At 77.1% G+C, this 16520-nt stretch overlaps 15 non-coding genes across 15 annotated transcripts; all 15 read right to left on the bottom strand.

Annotated features, from left to right (window-relative positions):
* Window positions 1-878: 878 nt before the first annotated feature.
* LOC149745080 (5S ribosomal RNA) lies at window positions 879-997 on the bottom strand. Its single transcript, XR_016390598.1, has one exon. It is a non-coding gene; the product is annotated as a 5S ribosomal RNA (ribosomal RNA).
* A 932-nt stretch (window positions 998-1929) lies between these two features.
* Window positions 1930-2049, bottom strand: LOC149745079 (5S ribosomal RNA). Its single transcript, XR_016390287.1, has one exon. It is a non-coding gene; the product is annotated as a 5S ribosomal RNA (ribosomal RNA).
* A 933-nt stretch (window positions 2050-2982) lies between these two features.
* On the bottom strand, window positions 2983-3101 carry LOC149745078 (5S ribosomal RNA). The gene has a single exon (XR_016390597.1). It is a non-coding gene; the product is annotated as a 5S ribosomal RNA (ribosomal RNA).
* A 933-nt stretch (window positions 3102-4034) lies between these two features.
* Window positions 4035-4153, bottom strand: LOC149745077 (5S ribosomal RNA). Its single transcript, XR_016390415.1, has one exon. It is a non-coding gene; the product is annotated as a 5S ribosomal RNA (ribosomal RNA).
* Window positions 4154-5087: 934 nt separating this feature from the next.
* On the bottom strand, window positions 5088-5206 carry LOC149745076 (5S ribosomal RNA). The gene has a single exon (XR_016389989.1). It is a non-coding gene; the product is annotated as a 5S ribosomal RNA (ribosomal RNA).
* A 934-nt stretch (window positions 5207-6140) lies between these two features.
* LOC149745075 (5S ribosomal RNA) lies at window positions 6141-6259 on the bottom strand. The gene has a single exon (XR_016389384.1). It is a non-coding gene; the product is annotated as a 5S ribosomal RNA (ribosomal RNA).
* A 932-nt stretch (window positions 6260-7191) lies between these two features.
* Window positions 7192-7310, bottom strand: LOC149745074 (5S ribosomal RNA). The gene has a single exon (XR_016390358.1). It is a non-coding gene; the product is annotated as a 5S ribosomal RNA (ribosomal RNA).
* A 934-nt stretch (window positions 7311-8244) lies between these two features.
* LOC149745073 (5S ribosomal RNA) lies at window positions 8245-8363 on the bottom strand. Its single transcript, XR_016389764.1, has one exon. It is a non-coding gene; the product is annotated as a 5S ribosomal RNA (ribosomal RNA).
* Window positions 8364-9296: 933 nt separating this feature from the next.
* Window positions 9297-9415, bottom strand: LOC149745072 (5S ribosomal RNA). Its single transcript, XR_016390596.1, has one exon. It is a non-coding gene; the product is annotated as a 5S ribosomal RNA (ribosomal RNA).
* Window positions 9416-10348: 933 nt separating this feature from the next.
* On the bottom strand, window positions 10349-10467 carry LOC149745071 (5S ribosomal RNA). The gene has a single exon (XR_016390594.1). It is a non-coding gene; the product is annotated as a 5S ribosomal RNA (ribosomal RNA).
* A 932-nt stretch (window positions 10468-11399) lies between these two features.
* Window positions 11400-11518, bottom strand: LOC149745070 (5S ribosomal RNA). The gene has a single exon (XR_016390070.1). It is a non-coding gene; the product is annotated as a 5S ribosomal RNA (ribosomal RNA).
* Window positions 11519-12452: 934 nt separating this feature from the next.
* Window positions 12453-12571, bottom strand: LOC149745069 (5S ribosomal RNA). The gene has a single exon (XR_016389763.1). It is a non-coding gene; the product is annotated as a 5S ribosomal RNA (ribosomal RNA).
* A 933-nt stretch (window positions 12572-13504) lies between these two features.
* Window positions 13505-13623, bottom strand: LOC149745068 (5S ribosomal RNA). The gene has a single exon (XR_016390413.1). It is a non-coding gene; the product is annotated as a 5S ribosomal RNA (ribosomal RNA).
* Window positions 13624-14557: 934 nt separating this feature from the next.
* LOC149745067 (5S ribosomal RNA) lies at window positions 14558-14676 on the bottom strand. Its single transcript, XR_016389988.1, has one exon. It is a non-coding gene; the product is annotated as a 5S ribosomal RNA (ribosomal RNA).
* A 934-nt stretch (window positions 14677-15610) lies between these two features.
* LOC149745066 (5S ribosomal RNA) lies at window positions 15611-15729 on the bottom strand. The gene has a single exon (XR_016389373.1). It is a non-coding gene; the product is annotated as a 5S ribosomal RNA (ribosomal RNA).
* Between the last annotated feature and the right edge of the window lie 791 nt (window positions 15730-16520).

The raw sequence follows: 16520 nt of genomic DNA, 5'->3' as shown, positions 1-16520 counted from the left end.
CACCGCCAGCCTGGCGGTCAGCCCGCCCCGGCAGGACCCCGTCGCCCGCCCAGGCAGGGGGAACGGAGGTCACGGGTACCGGGCGGTGGCGGAGGCGGAGGATTTGGCCACCCCCTCCCAGCTGAGGGCGGGCGTGACCCAGCGAACCCTTCGGCGCTTGGCGCCCCGCCCAAGATCCGGCCCGTCGCTCACAGGGACGTGGCCCCGGAGGCTTCAGGGCCCGGGGCCCGCGGTCCCTTGGGCATCGCCCCTGCCCGCCCACGCGGCGCTAGGCGCCGCCCAGCCGCAGCCCGGGCCGGCCCTCCTGCCCGACAGCAGCTGGCCCGAAGCCACTGGGAGCCACCATCGTGTCGCCACGGCCCCTCAGCCCCGGCGAGGCCACCCTTGCCCGCACACCACCCGCCGGGCTCAGTAGCCCGCCCCTGGCGGCCGGCAGGCCCAGGGAAGCGGCCCCGGCCCTCGATCCCGCTCCCGCACCCGGCCGCGGCGGCCACACGGCGGGGGGCGGGGCTTTTGCCGGAGGGAGCTGTGGAGGGACACACCCACCGGCACACAGGTGGCGGCCCCGGGGCGGGGCGCCGGTGGGGGCGGCCAGGTGCAGGTCGAGGGGCTCGCTGGCCGAAGGGACGGCAACCGGGCCCGCGGCGGAGCCTGGGTCCGGGCCAGGCACCCCGGGGGCGTCTGGGGTGCGGCTGCCTTCCAGGGCCGCCTTCTGGCCGCCTGGCGGGCCGGGCCGGCGGGGAGCGCCCCCTCTGGCGCGCGCGCCGTGGTGCGAGGGGCCTGAGGAGGCGGGGCCTGCAGCGGAGCCCCGGCGCGGGCGGAGCCGGCGGCCACCGCCCGCGGGCGAGTTCAAGGAGAAGGCGGAGCGGGAGGCAAAAAGCCTACAGCACCCGGTATTCCCAGGCGGTCTCCCATCCAAGTACTAACCAGGCCCGACCCTGCTTAGCTTCCGAGATCAGACGAGATCGGGCGCGTTCAGGGTGGTATGGCCGTAGACGGGACGGGGACGGCGGGCTGCCTCTTGAGGCCCACTTTCGCTGGCGCTTGCGCCTCACCGCCAGCCTGGCGGTCAGCCCGCCCCGGCAGGACCCCGTCGCCCGCCCAGGCAGGGGGAACGGAGGTCTCGGGTACCGGGCGGTGGCGGAGGCGGAGGGTTTGGCCACCCCCTCCCAGCCGAGGGCGGGCGTGACCCAGCGAACCTTTCGGCGCTTGGCGCCCCGCCCAAGATCCGGCCCGTCGCTCACAGGGACGTGGCCCCGGAGGCTTCAGGGCCCGGGGCCCGCGGTCCCTTGGGCATCGCCCCTGCCCGCCCACGCGGCGCTAGGCGCCGCCCAGCCGCAGCCCGGGCCGGCCCTCCTGCCCGACAGCAGCTGGCCCGAAACCACTAGGAGCCACCATCGTGTCGCCACGGCCCCTCAGCCCCGGCGAGGCCACCCTTGCCCGCACACCACCCGCCGAGCTCAGGAGCCCGCCCCTGGCGGCCGGCAGGCCCGGGGAAGCGGCCCCTGCCCTCGATCCCGCTCCCGCACCCGGCCGCGGCTGCGACACGGCGGGGGGCGGGGCTTTTGCCGGAGGGAGCTGTGGAGGGACACACCCACCGGCACACAGGTGGCGGCCCCGGGGCGGGGCGCTGGAGGGGGCGGCCAGGTGCAGGTCGAGGGGCTCGCTGGCCGAAGTGACGGCAACCGGGCCCGCGGCGGAGCCTGGGTCCGGGCCAGGCACCCTGGGGGCGTCTGGGGTGCGGCTGCCTTCCAGGGCCGCCTTCTGGCCGCCTGGCGGGCCGGGCCGGCGGGGAGCGCCCCCTCCGGCGCGTGCGCCGTGGTGGGAGGGGCCTGAGGAGGAGGGGCCTGCAGCGGGGCCCCGGCGCGGGCGGAGCCGGCGGCCACCGCCCGCGGGCGAGTAAAGGAGAAGGCGGAGCGGGAGGCAAAAAGCCTACAGCACCCGGTATTCCCAGGCGGTCTCCCATCCAAGTACTAACCAGGCCCGACCCTGCTTAAGCTTCCGAGATCAGACGAGATCGGGCGCGTTCAGGGTGGTATGGCCGTAGACGGGGGCGGGGACGGCGGGCTGCCTCTTGAGGCCCACTTTCGCTGGCGCTTGCGCCTCACCGCCAGCCTGGCGGTCAGCCCGCCCCGGCAGGACACCGTCGCCCGCCCAGGCAGGGGGAACGGAGGTCTCGGGTACCGGGCGGTGGCGGAGGCGGAGGGTTTGGCCACCCCCTCCCAGCCGAGGGCGGGCGTGACCCAGCGAACCCTTCGGCGCTTGGCGCCCCGCCAAGATCCGGCCCGTCGCTCACAGGGACGTGGCCCCGGAGGCTTCAGGGCCCGGGGCCCACGGTCCCTTGGGCATCGCCCCTGCCCGCCCACGCGGCGCTAGGCGCCGCCCGGCCGCAGCCCGGGCCGGCCCTCCTGCCCGACAGCAGCTGGCCCGAAGCCACTGGGAGCCACCATCGTGTCGCCACGGCCCCTCAGCCCCGGCGAGGCCACCCTTGCCCGCACACCACCCGCCGGGCTCAGGAGCCCGCCCCTGGCGGCCGGCAGGCCCGGGGAAGCGGCCCCTGCCCTCGATCCCGCTCCCGCACCCGGCCGCGGCGGCGACACGGCGGGGGGCGGGGCTTTTGCCGGAGGGAGCTGTGGAGGGACACACCCACCGGCACACAGGTGGCGGCCCCGGGGCGGGGCGCCGGTGGGGGCGGCCAGGTGCAGGTCGAGGGGCTCGCTGGCCGAAGGGACGGCAACCGGGCCCGCGGCGGAGCCTGGGTCCGGGCCAGGCACCCCGGGGGCGTCTGGGGTGCGGCTGCCTTCCAGGGCCGCCTTCTGGCCCCCTGGCGGGCCGGGCCGGCGGGGAGCGCCCCCTCCGGCGCGCGCGCCGTGGTGGGAGGGGCCTGAGGAGGCGGGGCCTGCAGCGGGGCCCCGGCGCGGGCGGAGCCGGCGGCCCCCGCCCGCGGGCGAGTTAAAGGAGAAGGCGGAGCGGGAGGCAAAAAGCCTACAGCACCCGGTATTCCCAGGCGGTCTCCCATCCAAGTACTAACCAGGCCCGACCCTGCTTAGCTTCCGAGATCAGACGAGATCGGGCGCGTTCAGGGTGGTATGGCCGTAGACGGGACGGGGACGGCGGGCTGCCTCTTGAGGCCCACTTTCGCTGGCGCTTGCGCCTCACCGCCAGCCTGGCGGTCAGCCCGCCCCAGCGGGACCCCGTCGCCCGCCCAGGCAGGGGGAACGGAGGTCTCGGGTACCGGGCGGTGGCGGAGGCGGAGGGTTTGGCCACCCCCTCCCAGCCGAGGGCGGGCGTGACCCAGCGAACCCTTCGGCGCTTGGCGCCACGCCCAAGATCCGGCCCGTCGCTCACAGGGACGTGGCCCCGGAGGCTTCAGGGCCCGGGGCCCGCGGTCCCTTGGGCATCGCCCCTGCCCGCCCACGCGGCGCTAGGCGCCGCCCAGCCGCAGCCCGGGCCGGCCCTCCTGCCCGACAGCAGCTGGCCCGAAGCCACTGGGAGCCACCATCGTGTCGCCACGGCCCCTCAGCCCCGGCGAGGCCACCCTTGCCCGCACACCACCCGCCGAGCTCAGGAGCCCGCCCCTGGCGGCCGGCAGGCCCGGGGAAGCGGCCCCTGCCCTCGATCCCGCTCCCGCACCCGGCAGCGGCGGCGACACGGCGGGGGGCGGGGCTTTTGCCGGAGGGAGCTGTGGAGGGACACACCCACCGGCACACAGGTGGCGGCCCCGGGGCGGGGCGCCGGTGGGGGCGGCCAGGTGCAGGTCGACGGGCTCGCTGGCCGAAGGGACGGCAACCGGGCCCGCGGCGGAGCCTGGGTCCGGGCCAGGCACCCCGGGGGCGTCTGGGGTGCGGCTGCCTTCCAGGGCCGCCTTCTGGCCGCCTGGCGGGCCGGGCCGGCGGGGAGCGCCCCCTCCGGCGCGCGCGCCGTGGTGGGAGGGGCCTGAGGAGGCGGGGCCTGCAGCGGGGCCCCGGCGCGGGCGGAGCCGGCGGCCACCGCCCGCGGGCGAGTTAAAGGAGAAGGCGGAGCGGGAGGCAAAAAGCCTACACCACCCGGTATTCCCAGGCGGTCTCCCATCCAAGTACTAACCAGGCCCGACCCTGCTTAGCTTCCGAGATCAGACGAATTCGGGCGCGTTCAGGGTGGTATGGCCGTAGACGGGGGCGGGGACGGCGGGCTGCCTCCTGAGGCCCACTTTCGCTGTCGCTTGCGCCTCACCGCCAGCCTGGCGGTCAGCCCGCCCCGGCAGGAACCCGTCGCCCGCCCAGGCAGGGGGAACGGAGGTCTCGGGTACCGGGCGGTGGCGGAGGCGGAGGGTTTGGCCACCCCCTCCCAGCCGAGGGCGGGCGTGACCCAGCGAACCCTTCGGCGCTTGGCGCCCCGCCCAAGATCCGGCCCGTCGCTCACAGGGACGTGGCCCCGGAGGCTTCAGGGCCCGGGGCCCGCGGTCCCTTGGGCATCGCCCCTGTCCGCCCACGCGGCGCTAGGCGCCGCCCGGCCGCAGCCCGGGCCGGCCCTCCTGCCCGACAGCAGCTGGCCCGAAGCCACTGGGAGCCACCATCGTGTCGCCACGGCCCCTCAGCCCCGGCGAGGCCACCCTTGCCCGCACACCACCCGCCGGGCTCAGTAGCCCGCCCCTGGCGGCCGGCAGGCCAGGGGAAGCGGCCCCTGCCCTCGATCCCGCTCCCGCACCCGGCAGCGGCGGCGACACGGCGGGGGGCGGGGCTTTTGCCGGAGGGAGCTGTGGAGGGACACACCCACCGGCACACAGGTGGCGGCCCCGGGGCGGGGCGCCGGTGGGGGCGGCCAGGTGCAGGTCGAGGGGCTCGCTGGCGGAAGGCACGGCAATCGGGCCCGCGGCGGAGCCTGGGTCCGGGCCAGGCACCCCGGGGGCGTCTGGGGTGCGGCTGCCTTCCAGGGCCGCCTTCTGGCCGCCTGGCGGGCCGGGCTGGCGGGGAGCGCCCCCTCCGGCGCGCGCGCCGTGGTGGGAGGGGCCTGAGGAGGCGGGGCCTGCAGCGGGGCCCCGGCGCGGGCGGAGCCGGCGGCCACCGCCCGCGGGCGAGTTAAAGGAGAAGGCGGAGCGGGAGGCAAAAACCCTACAGCACCCGGTATTCCCAGGCGGTCTCCCATCCAAGTACTAACCAGGCCCGACCCTGCTTAGCTTCCGAGATCAGACGAGATCGGGCGCGTTCAGGGTGGTATGGCCGTAGACGGGGGCGGGGACGGCGGGCTGCCTCTTGAGGCCCACTTTCGCTGGCGCTTGCGCCTCACCGCCAGCCTGGCGGTCAGCCCGCCCCGGCAGGACCCCGTCGCCCGCCCAGGCAGGGGGAACGGAGGTCTCGGGTACCGGGCGGTGGCGGAGGCGGAGGGTTTGGCCACCCCCTCCCAGCCGAGGGCGGGCGTGACCCAGCGAACCCTTCGGCGCTAGGCGCCCCGCCCAAGATCCGGCCCGTCGCTCACAGGGACGTGGCCCCGGAGGCTTCAGGGCCCGGGGCCCGCGGTCCCTTGGGCATCGCCCCTGCCCGCCCACGCGGCGCTAGGCGCCGCCCAGCCGCAGCCCGGGCCGGCCCTCCTGCCCGACAGCAGCTGGCACGAAGCCACTGGGAGCCACCATCGTGTCGCCACGGCCCCTCAGCCCCGGCGAGGCCACCCTTGCCCGCACACCACCCGCCGAGCTCAGGAGCCCGCCCCTGGCGGCCGGCAGGCCCGGGGAAGCGGCCCCTGCCCTCGATCCCGCTCCCGCACCTGGCCGCGGCGGCGACACGGCGGAGGGCGGGGCTTTTGCCGGAGGGAGCTGTGGAGGGACACACCCACCGGCACACAGGTGGCGGCCCCGGGGCGGGGCGCCGGTGGGGGCGGCCAGGTGCAGGTCGAGGGGCTCGCTGGCCGAAGGGACGGCAACCGGGCCCGCGGTGGAGCCTGGGTCCGGGCCAGGCACCCCGGGGGCGTCTGGGGTGCGGCTGCCTTCCAGGGCCGCCTTCTGGCCGCCTGGCGGGCCGGGCCGGCGGGGAGCGCCCCCTCCGGCGCGCGCGCCGTGGTGGGAGGGGCCTGAGGAGGCGGGGCCTGCAGCGGGGCCCCGGCGCGGGCGGAGCCGGCGGCCACCGCCCGCGGGCGAGTTAAAGGAGAAGGCGGAGCGGGAGGCAAAAAGCCTACAGCACCCGGTATTCCCAGGCGGTCTCCCATCCAAGTACTAACCAGGCCCGACCCTGCTTAGCTTCCGAGATCAGACGAGATCGGGCGCGTCCAGGGTGGTATGGCCGTAGACGGGGGCGGGGACGGCGGGCTGCCTCCTGAGGCCCACTTTCGCTGTCGCTTGCGCCTCACCGCCAGCCTGGCGGTCAGCCCGCCCCGGCAGGAACCCGTCGCCCGCCCAGGCAGGGGGAACGGAGGTCTCGGGTACCGGGCGGTGGCGGAGGCGGAGGGTTTGGCCACCCCCTCCCAGCCGAGGGCGGCGTGACCCAGCGAACCCTTCGGCGCTTGGCGCCCCGCCAAGATCCCGCCCGTCGCTCACAGGGACGTGGCCCCGGAGGCTTCAGTGCCCGGGGCCCGCGGTCCCTTGGGCATCGCCCCTGCCCGCCCACGCGGCGCTAGGCGCCGCCCAGCCGCAGCCCGGGCCGGCCCTCCTGCCCGACAGCAGCTGGCCCGAAGCCACTGGGAGCCACCATCGTGTCGCCACGGCCCCTCAGCCCCGGCGAGGCCACACTTGCCCGCACACCACCTGCCGGGCTCAGGAGCCCGCCCCTGGCGGCCGGCAGGCCCGGGGAAGCGGCCCCTGCCCTCGATCACGCTCCCGCACCCGGCCGCGGCGGCGACACGGCGGGGGGCGGGGCTTTTGCCGGAGGGAGCTGTGGAGGGACACACCCACCGGCACACAGGTGGCGGCACCGGGGCGGGGCGCCGGTGGGGGCGGCCAGGTGCAGGTCGAGGGGCTCGCTGGCGGAAGGCACGGCAACCGGGCCCGCGGCGGAGCCTGGGTCCGGGCCAGGCACCCCGGGGGCGTCTGGGGTGCGGCTGCCTTCCAGGGCCGCCTTCTGGCCGCCTGGCGGGCCGGGCTGGCGGGGAGCGCCCCCTCCGGCGCGCGCGCCGTGGTGGGAGGGGCCTGAGGAGGCGGGGCCTGCAGCGGGGCCCCGGCGCAGGCGGAGCCGGCGGCCACCGCCCGCGGGCGAGTTAAAGGAGAAGGCGGAGCGGGAGGCAAAAACCCTACAGCACCCGGTATTCCCATGCGGACTCCCATCCAAGTACTAACCAGGCCCGACCCTGCTTAGCTTCCGAGATCAGACGAGACCGGGCGCGTTCAGGGTGGTATGGCCGTAGACGGGGGCGGGGACGGCGGGCTGCCTCTTGAGGCCCACTTTCGCTGGCGCTTGCACCTCACCGCCAGCCTGGCGGTCAGCCCGCCCCGGCAGGACCCCATCGCCCGCCCAGGCAGGGGGAACGGAGGTCTCGGGTACCGGGCGGTGGCGGAGGCGGAGGGTTTGGCCACCCCCTCCCAGCCGAGGGCGGGCGTGACCCAGCGAACCCTTCGGCGCTTGGCGCCCCGCCCAAGATCCGGCCCGTCGCTCACAGGGACGTGGCCCCGGAGGCTTCAGGGCCCGGGGCCCGCGGTGCCTTGGGCATCGCCCCTGCCCGCCCACGCGGCGCTAGGCGCCGCCCAGCCGCAGCCCGGGCCGGCCCTCCTGCCCGACAGCAGCTGGCCCGAAGCCACTGGGAGCCACCATCGTGTCGCCACGGCCCCTCAGCCCCGGCGAGGCCACCCTTGCCCGCACACCACCCGCCGAGCTCAGGAGCCCGCCCCTGGCGGCCGGCAGGCCCGGGGAAGCGGCCCCTGCCCTCGATCCCGCTCCCGCACCCGGCAGCGGCGGCGACACGGCGGGGGGCGGGGCTTTTGCCGGAGGGAGCTGTGGAGGGACACACCCACCGGCACACAGGTGGCGGCCCCGGGGCGGGGCGCCGGTGGGGGCGGCCAGGTGCAGGTCGACGGGCTCGCTGGCCGAAAGGACGGCAACCGGGCCCGCGGCGGAGCCTGGGTCCGGGCCAGGCACCCCGGGGGCGTCTGGGGTGCGGCTGCCTTCCAGGGCCGCCTTCTGGCCGCCTGGCGGGCCGGGCCGGCGGGGAGCGCCCCCTCCGGCGCGCGTGCCGTGGTGGGAGGGGCCTGAGGAGGCGGGGCCTGCAGCGGGGCCCCGGCGCGGGCGGAGCCGGCGGCCACCGCCCGCGGGCGAGTTAAAGGAGAAGGCGGAGCGGGAGGCAAAAAGCCTACAGCACCCGGTATTCCCAGGCGGTCTCCCATCCAAGTACTAACCAGGCCCGACCCTGCTTAGCTTCCGAGATCAGACGAGATCGGGCGCGTTCAGGGTAGTATGGCCGTAGACGGGGGCGGGGACGGCGGGCTGCCTCTTGAGGCCCACTTTCGCTGGCGCTTGCGCCTCACCGCCAGCCTGGCGGTCAGCCCGCCCCGGCAGGACCCCGTCGCCCGCCCAGGCAGGGGGAACGGAGGTCTCGGGTACCGGGCGGTGGCGGAGGTGGAGGGTTTGGCCACCCCCTCCCAGCCGAGGGCGGGCGTGACCCAGCGAACCCTTCGGCGCTTGGCGCCCCGCCAAGATCCCGCCCGTCGCTCACAGGGACGTGGCCCCGGAGGCTTCAGTGCCCGGGGCCCGCGGTCCCTTGGGCATCGCCCCTGCCCGCCCACGCGGCGCTAGGCGCCGCCCAGCCGCAACCCGGGCCGGCCCTCCTGCCCGACAGCAGCTGGCCCGAAGCCACTGGGAGCCACCATCGTGTCGCCACGGCCCCTCAGCCCCGGCGAGGCCACCCTTGCCCGCACACCACCTGCCGGGCTCAGGAGCCCGCCCCTGGCGGCCGGCAGGCCCGGGGAAGCAGCCCCTGCCCTCGATCCCGCTCCCGCACCCGGCCGCGGCGGCGACACGGCGGGGGGCGAGGCTTTTGCCGGAGGGAGCTGTGGAGGGACACACCCACCGGCACACAGGTGGCGGCACCGGGGCGGGGCGCCGGTGGGGGCGGCCAGGTGCAGGTCGAGGGGCTCGCTGGCCGAAGGGACGGCAACCGGGCCCGCGGCGGAGCCTGGGTCCGGGCCAGGCACCCCGGGGGCGTCTGGGGTGCGGCTGCCTTCCAGGGCCGCCTTCTGGCCGCCTGGCGGGCCGGGCCGGCGGGGAGCGCCCCCTCCGGCGCGCGCGCCGTGGTGGGAGGGGCCTGAGGAGGCGGGGCCTGCAGCGGGGCCCCGGCGCGGGCGGAGCCGGCGGCCACCGCCCGCGGGCGAGTTAAAGGAGAAGGCGGAGCAGGAGGCAAAAAGCCTACAGCACCCGGTATTCCCAGGCGGTCTCCCATCCAAGTACTAACCAGGCCCGACCCTGCTTAGCTTCCGAGATCAGACGAGATCGGGCGCGTTCAGGGTGGTATGGCCGTAGACGGGGGCGGGGACGGCGGGCTGCCTCCTGAGGCCCACTTTCGCTGTCGCTTGCGCCTCACCGCCAGCCTGGCGGTCAGCCCGCCCCGGCAGGAACCCGTCGCCCGCCCAGGCAGGGGGAGCGGAGGTCTCGGGTACCGGGCGGTGGCGGAGGCGGAGGGTTTGGCCACCCCCTCCCAGCCGAGGGCGGGCGTGACCCAGCGAACCCTTCGGCGCTTGGCGCCCCGCCAAGATCCCGCCCGTCGCTCACAGGGACGTGGCCCCGGAGGCTTCAGTGCCCGGGGCCCGCGGTCCCTTGGGCATCGCCCCTGCCCGCCCACGCGGCGCTAGGCGCCGCCCAGCCGCAACCCGGGCCGGCCCTCCTGCCCGACAGCAGCTGGCCCGAAGCCACTGGGAGCCACCATCCTGTCGCCACGGCCCCTCAGCCCCGGCGAGGCCACCCTTGCCCGCACACCACCTGCCGGGCTCAGGAGCCCGCCCCTGGCGGCCGGCAGGCCCGGGGAAGCAGCCCCTGCCCTCGATCCCGCTCCCGCACCCGGCCGCGGCGGCGACACGGCGGGGGGCGAGGCTTTTGCCGGAGGGAGCTGTGGAGGGACACACCCACCGGCACACAGGTGGCGGCACCGGGGCGGGGCGCCGGTGGGGGCGGCCAGGTGCAGGTCGAGGGGCTCGCTGGCCGAAGGGACGGCAACCGGGCCCGCGGCGGAGCCTGGGTCCGGGCCAGGCACCCCGGGGGCGTCTGGGGTGCGGCTGCCTTCCAGGGCCGCCTTCTGGCCGCCTGGCGGGCCGGGCCGGCGGGGAGCGCCCCCTCCGGCGCGCGCGCCGTGGTGGGAGGGGCCTGAGGAGGCGGGGCCTGCAGCGGGGCCCCGGCGCGGGCGGAGCCGGCGGCCACCGCCCGCGGGCGAGTTAAAGGAGAAGGCGGAGCAGGAGGCAAAAAGCCTACAGCACCCGGTATTCCCAGGCGGTCTCCCATCCAAGTACTAACCAGGCCCGACCCTGCTTAGCTTCCGAGATCAGACGAGATCGGGCGCGTTCAGGGTGGTATGGCCGTAGACGGGGGCGGGGACGGCGGGCTGCCTCCTGAGGCCCACTTTCGCTGTCGCTTGCGCCTCACCGCCAGCCTGGCGGTCAGCCCGCCCCGGCAGGAACCCGTCGCCCGCCCAGGCAGGGGGAACGGAGGTCTCGGGTACCGGGCGGTGGCGGAGGCGGAGGGTTTGGCCACCCCCTCCCAGCCGAGGGCGGCGTGACCCAGCGAACCCTTCGGCGCTTGGCGCCCCGCCAAGATCCCGCCCGTCGCTCACAGGGACGTGGCCCCGGAGGCTTCAGTGCCCGGGGCCCGCGGTCCCTTGGGCATCGCCCCTGCCCGCCCACGCGGCGCTAGGCGCCGCCCAGCCGCAGCCCGGGCCGGCCCTCCTGCCCGACAGCAGCTGGCCCGAAGCCACTGGGAGCCACCATCGTGTCGCCACGGCCCCTCAGCCCCGGCGAGGCCACACTTGCCCGCACACCACCTGCCGGGCTAAGGAGCCCGCCCCTGGCGGCCGGCAGGCCCGGGGAAGCGGCCCCTGCCCTCGATCACGCTCCCGCACCCGGCCGCGGCGGCGACACGGCGGGGGGCGGGGCTTTTGCCGGAGGGAGCTGTGGAGGGACACACCCACCGGCACACAGGTGGCGGCACCGGGGCGGGGCGCCGGTGGGGGCGGCCAGGTGCAGGTCGAGGGGCTCGCTGGCGGAAGGCACGGCAACCGGGCCCGCGGCGGAGCCTGGGTCCGGGCCAGGCACCCCGGGGGCGTCTGGGGTGCGGCTGCCTTCCAGGGCCGCCTTCTGGCCGCCTGGCGGGCCGGGCTGGCGGGGAGCGCCCCCTCCGGCGCGCGCGCCGTGGTGGGAGGGGCCTGAGGAGGCGGGGCCTGCAGCGGGGCCCCGGCGCAGGCGGAGCCGGCGGCCACCGCCCGCGGGCGAGTTAAAGGAGAAGGCGGAGCGGGAGGCAAAAACCCTACAGCACCCGGTATTCCCATGCGGTCTCCCATCCAAGTACTAACCAGGCCCGACCCTGCTTAGCTTCCGAGATCAGACGAGATCGGGCGCGTTCAGGGTGGTATGGCCGTAGACGGGGGCGGGGACGGCGGGCTGCCTCTTGAGGCCCACTTTCGCTGGCGCTTGCACCTCACCGCCAGCCTGGCGGTCAGCCCGCCCCGGCAGGACCCCGTCGCCCGCCCAGGCAGGGGGAACGGAGGTCTCGGGTACCGGGCGGTGGCGGAGGCGGAGGGTTTGGCCACCCCCTCCCAGCCGAGGGCGGGCGTGACCCAGCGAACCCTTCGGCGCTTGGCGCCCCGCCCAAGATCCGGCCCGTCGCTCACAGGGACGTGGCCCCGGAGGCTTCAGGGCCCGGGGCCCGCGGTGCCTTGGGCATCGCCCCTGCCCGCCCACGCGGCGCTAGGCGCCGCCCAGCCGCAGCCCGGGCCGGCCCTCCTGCCCGACAGCAGCTGGCCCGAAGCCACTGGGAGCCACCATCGTGTCGCCACGGCCCCTCAGCCCCGGCGAGGCCACCCTTGCCCGCACACCACCCGCCGAGCTCAGGAGCCCGCCCCTGGCGGCCGGCAGGCCCGGGGAAGCGGCCCCTGCCCTCGATCCCGCTCCCGCACCCGGCAGCGGCGGCGACACGGCGGGGGGCGGGGCTTTTGCCGGAGGGAGCTGTGGAGGGACACACCCACCGGCACACAGGTGGCGGCCCCGGGGCGGGGCGCCGGTGGGGGCGGCCAGGTGCAGGTCGACGGGCTCGCTGGCCGAAGGGACGGCAATCGGGCCCGCGGCGGAGCCTGGGTCCGGGCCAGGCACCCCTGGGGCGTCTGGGGTGCGGCTGCCTTCCAGGGCCGCCTTCTGGCCGCCTGGCGGGCCGGGCCGGCGGGGAGCGCCCCCTCCGGCGCGCGTGCCGTGGTGGGAGGGGCCTGAGGAGGCGGGGCCTGCAGCGGGGCCCCGGCGCGGGCGGAGCCGGCGGCCACCGCCCGCGGGCGAGTTAAAGGAGAAGGCGGAGCGGGAGGCAAAAAGCCTACAGCACCCGGTATTCCCAGGCGGTCTCCCATCCAAGTACTAACCAGGCCCGACCCTGCTTAGCTTCCGAGATCAGACGAGATCGGGCGCGTTCAGGGTAGTATGGCCGTAGACGGGGGCGGGGACGGCGGGCTGCCTCTTGAGGCCCACTTTCGCTGGCGCTTGCGCCTCACCGCCAGCCTGGCGGTCAGCCCGCCCCGGCAGGACCCCGTCGCCCGCCCAGGCAGGGGGAACGGAGGTCTCGGGTACCGGGCGGTGGCGGAGGCGGAGGGTTTGGCCACCCCCTCCCAGCCGAGGGCGGGCGTGACCCAGCGAACCCTTCGGCGCTTGGCGCCCCGCCAAGATCCCGCCCGTCGCTCACAGGGACGTGGCCCCGGAGGCTTCAGTGCCCGGGGCCCGCGGTCCCTTGGGCATCGCCCCTGCCCGCCCACGCGGCGCTAGGCGCCGCCCAGCCGCAACCCGGGCCGGCCCTCCTGCCCGACAGCAGCTGGCCCGAAGCCACTGGGAGCCACCATCGTGTCGCCACGGCCCCTCAGCCCCGGCGAGGCCACCCTTGCCCGCACACCACCTGCCGGGCTCAGGAGCCCGCCCCTGGCGGCCGGCAGGCCCGGGGAAGCAGCCCCTGCCCTCGATCCCGCTCCCGCACCCGGCCGCGGCGGCGACACGGCGGGGGGCGGGGCTTTTGCCGGAGGGAGCTGTGGAGGGACACACCCACCGGCACACAGGTGGCGGCACCGGGGCGGGGCGCCGGTGGGGGCGGCCAGGTGCAGGTCGAGGGGCTCGCTGGCCGAAGGGACGGCAACCGGGCCCGCGGCGGAGCCTGGGTCCGGGCCAGGCACCCCGGGGGCGTCTGGGGTGCGGCTGCCTTCCAGGGCCGCCTTCTGGCCGCCTGGCGGGCCGGGCCGGCGGGGAGCGCCCCCTCCGGCGCGCGCGCCGTGGTGGGAGGGGCCTGAGGAGGCGGGGCCTGCAGCGGGGCCCCGGCGCGGGCGGAGCCGGCGGCCACCGCCCGCGGGCGAGTTAAAGGAGAAGGCGGAGCGGGAGGCAAAAAGCCTACACCACCCGGTATTCCCAGGCGGTCTCCCATCCAAGTACTAACCAGGCCCGACCCTGCTTAGCTTCCGAGATCAGACGAATTCGGGCGCGTTCAGGGTGGTATGGCCGTAGACGGGGGCGGGGACGGCGGGCTGCCTCCTGAGGCCCACTTTCGCTGTCGCTTGCGCCTCACCGCCAGCCTGGCGGTCAGCCCGCCCCGGCAGGAACCCGTCGCCCGCCCAGGCAGGGGGAACGGAGGTCTCGGGTACCGGGCGGTGGCGGAGGCGGAGGGTTTGGCCACCCCCTCCCAGCCGAGGGCGGGCGTGACCCAGCGAACCCTTCGGCGCTTGGCGCCCCGCCCAAGATCCGGCCCGTCGCTCACAGGGACGTGGCCCCGGAGGCTTCAGGGCCCGGGGCCCGCGGTCCCTTGGGCATCGCCCCTGTCCGCCCACGCGGCGCTAGGCGCCGCCCGGCCGCAGCCCGGGCCGGCCCTCCTGCCCGACAGCAGCTGGCCCGAAGCCACTGGGAGCCACCATCGTGTCGCCACGGCCCCTCAGCCCCGGCGAGGCCACCCTTGCCCGCACACCACCCGCCGGGCTCAGTAGCCCGCCCCTGGCGGCCGGCAGGCCAGGGGAAGCGGCCCCTGCCCTCGATCCCGCTCCCGCACCCGGCAGCGGCGGCGACACGGCGGGGGGCGGGGCTTTTGCCGGAGGGAGCTGTGGAGGGACACACCCACCGGCACACAGGTGGCGGCCCCGGGGCGGGGCGCCGGTGGGGGCGGCCAGGTGCAGGTCGAGGGGCTCGCTGGCGGAAGGCACGGCAATCGGGCCCGCGGCGGAGCCTGGGTCCGGGCCAGGCACCCCGGGGGCGTCTGGGGTGCGGCTGCCTTCCAGGGCCGCCTTCTGGCCGCCTGGCGGGCCGGGCTGGCGGGGAGCGCCCCCTCCGGCGCGCGCGCCGTGGTGGGAGGGGCCTGAGGAGGCGGGGCCTGCAGCGGGGCCCCGGCGCGGGCGGAGCCGGCGGCCACCGCCCGCGGGCGAGTTAAAGGAGAAGGCGGAGCGGGAGGCAAAAACCCTACAGCACCCGGTATTCCCAGGCGGTCTCCCATCCAAGTACTAACCAGGCCCGACCCTGCTTAGCTTCCGAGATCAGACGAGATCGGGCGCGTTCAGGGTGGTATGGCCGTAGACGGGGGCGGGGACGGCGGGCTGCCTCTTGAGGCCCACTTTCGCTGGCGCTTGCGCCTCACCGCCAGCCTGGCGGTCAGCCCGCCCCGGCAGGACCCCGTCGCCCGCCCAGGCAGGGGGAACGGAGGTCTCGGGTACCGGGCGGTGGCGGAGGCGGAGGGTTTGGCCACCCCCTCCCAGCCGAGGGCGGGCGTGACCCAGCGAACCCTTCGGCGCTAGGCGCCCCGCCCAAGATCCGGCCCGTCGCTCACAGGGACGTGGCCCCGGAGGCTTCAGGGCCCGGGGCCCGCGGTCCCTTGGGCATCGCCCCTGCCCGCCCACGCGGCGCTAGGCGCCGCCCAGCCGCAGCCCGGGCCGGCCCTCCTGCCCGACAGCAGCTGGCACGAAGCCACTGGGAGCCACCATCGTGTCGCCACGGCCCCTCAGCCCCGGCGAGGCCACCCTTGCCCGCACACCACCCGCCGAGCTCAGGAGCCCGCCCCTGGCGGCCGGCAGGCCCGGGGAAGCGGCCCCTGCCCTCGATCCCGCTCCCGCACCTGGCCGCGGCGGCGACACGGCGGAGGGCGGGGCTTTTGCCGGAGGGAGCTGTGGAGGGACACACCCACCGGCACACAGGTGGCGGCCCCGGGGCGGGGCGCCGGTGGGGGCGGCCAGGTGCAGGTCGAGGGGCTCGCTGGCCGAAGGGACGGCAACCGGGCCCGCGGTGGAGCCTGGGTCCGGGCCAGGCACCCCGGGGGCGTCTGGGGTGCGGCTGCCTTCCAGGGCCGCCTTCTGGCCGCCTGGCGGGCCGGGCCGGCGGGGAGCGCCCCCTCCGGCGCGCGCGCCGTGGTGGGAGGGGCCTGAGGAGGCGGGGCCTGCAGCGGGGCCCCGGCGCGGGCGGAGCCGGCGGCCACCGCCCGCGGGCGAGTTAAAGGAGAAGGCGGAGCGGGAGGCAAAAAGCCTACAGCACCCGGTATTCCCAGGCGGTCTCCCATCCAAGTACTAACCAGGCCCGACCCTGCTTAGCTTCCGAGATCAGACGAGATCGGGCGCGTCCAGGGTGGTATGGCCGTAGACGGGGGCGGGGACGGCGGGCTGCCTCCTGAGGCCCACTTTCGCTGTCGCTTGCGCCTCACCGCCAGCCTGGCGGTCAGCCCGCCCCGGCAGGAACCCGTCGCCCGCCCAGGCAGGGGGAACGGAGGTCTCGGGTACCGGGCGGTGGCGGAGGCGGAGGGTTTGGCCACCCCCTCCCAGCCGAGGGCGGCGTGACCCAGCGAACCCTTCGGCGCTTGGCGCCCCGCCAAGATCCCGCCCGTCGCTCACAGGGACGTGGCCCCGGAGGCTTCAGTGCCCGGGGCCCGCGGTCCCTTGGGCATCGCCCCTGCCCGCCCACGCGGCGCTAGGCGCCGCCCAGCCGCAGCCCGGGCCGGCCCTCCTGCCCGACAGCAGCTGGCCCGAAGCCACTGGGAGCCACCATCGTGTCGCCACGGCCCCTCAGCCCCGGCGAGGCCACACTTGCCCGCACACCACCTGCCGGGCTCAGGAGCCCGCCCCTGGCGGCCGGCAGGCCCGGGGAAGCGGCCCCTGCCCTCGATCACGCTCCCGCACCCGGCCGCGGCGGCGACACGGCGGGGGGCGGGGCTTTTGCCGGAGGGAGCTGTGGAGGGACACACCCACCGGCACACAGGTGGCGGCACCGGGGCGGGGCGCCGGTGGGGGCGGCCAGGTGCAGGTCGAGGGGCTCGCTGGCGGAAGGCACGGCAACCGGGCCCGCGGCGGAGCCTGGGTCCGGGCCAGGCACCCCGGGGGCGTCTGGGGTGCGGCTGCCTTCCAGGGCCGCCTTCTGGCCGCCTGGCGGGCCGGGCTGG

This window comes from Delphinapterus leucas, chromosome 19 (assembly GCF_059928025.1).
Source record: "Delphinapterus leucas isolate spDelLeu-1000000601 "Yukka" chromosome 19, BTC_Dleu_Yukka2, whole genome shotgun sequence".
Classification (NCBI taxonomy): domain Eukaryota; kingdom Metazoa; phylum Chordata; class Mammalia; order Artiodactyla; family Monodontidae; genus Delphinapterus; species Delphinapterus leucas.
This window is presented reverse-complemented; position numbering and strand designations above follow the sequence as displayed.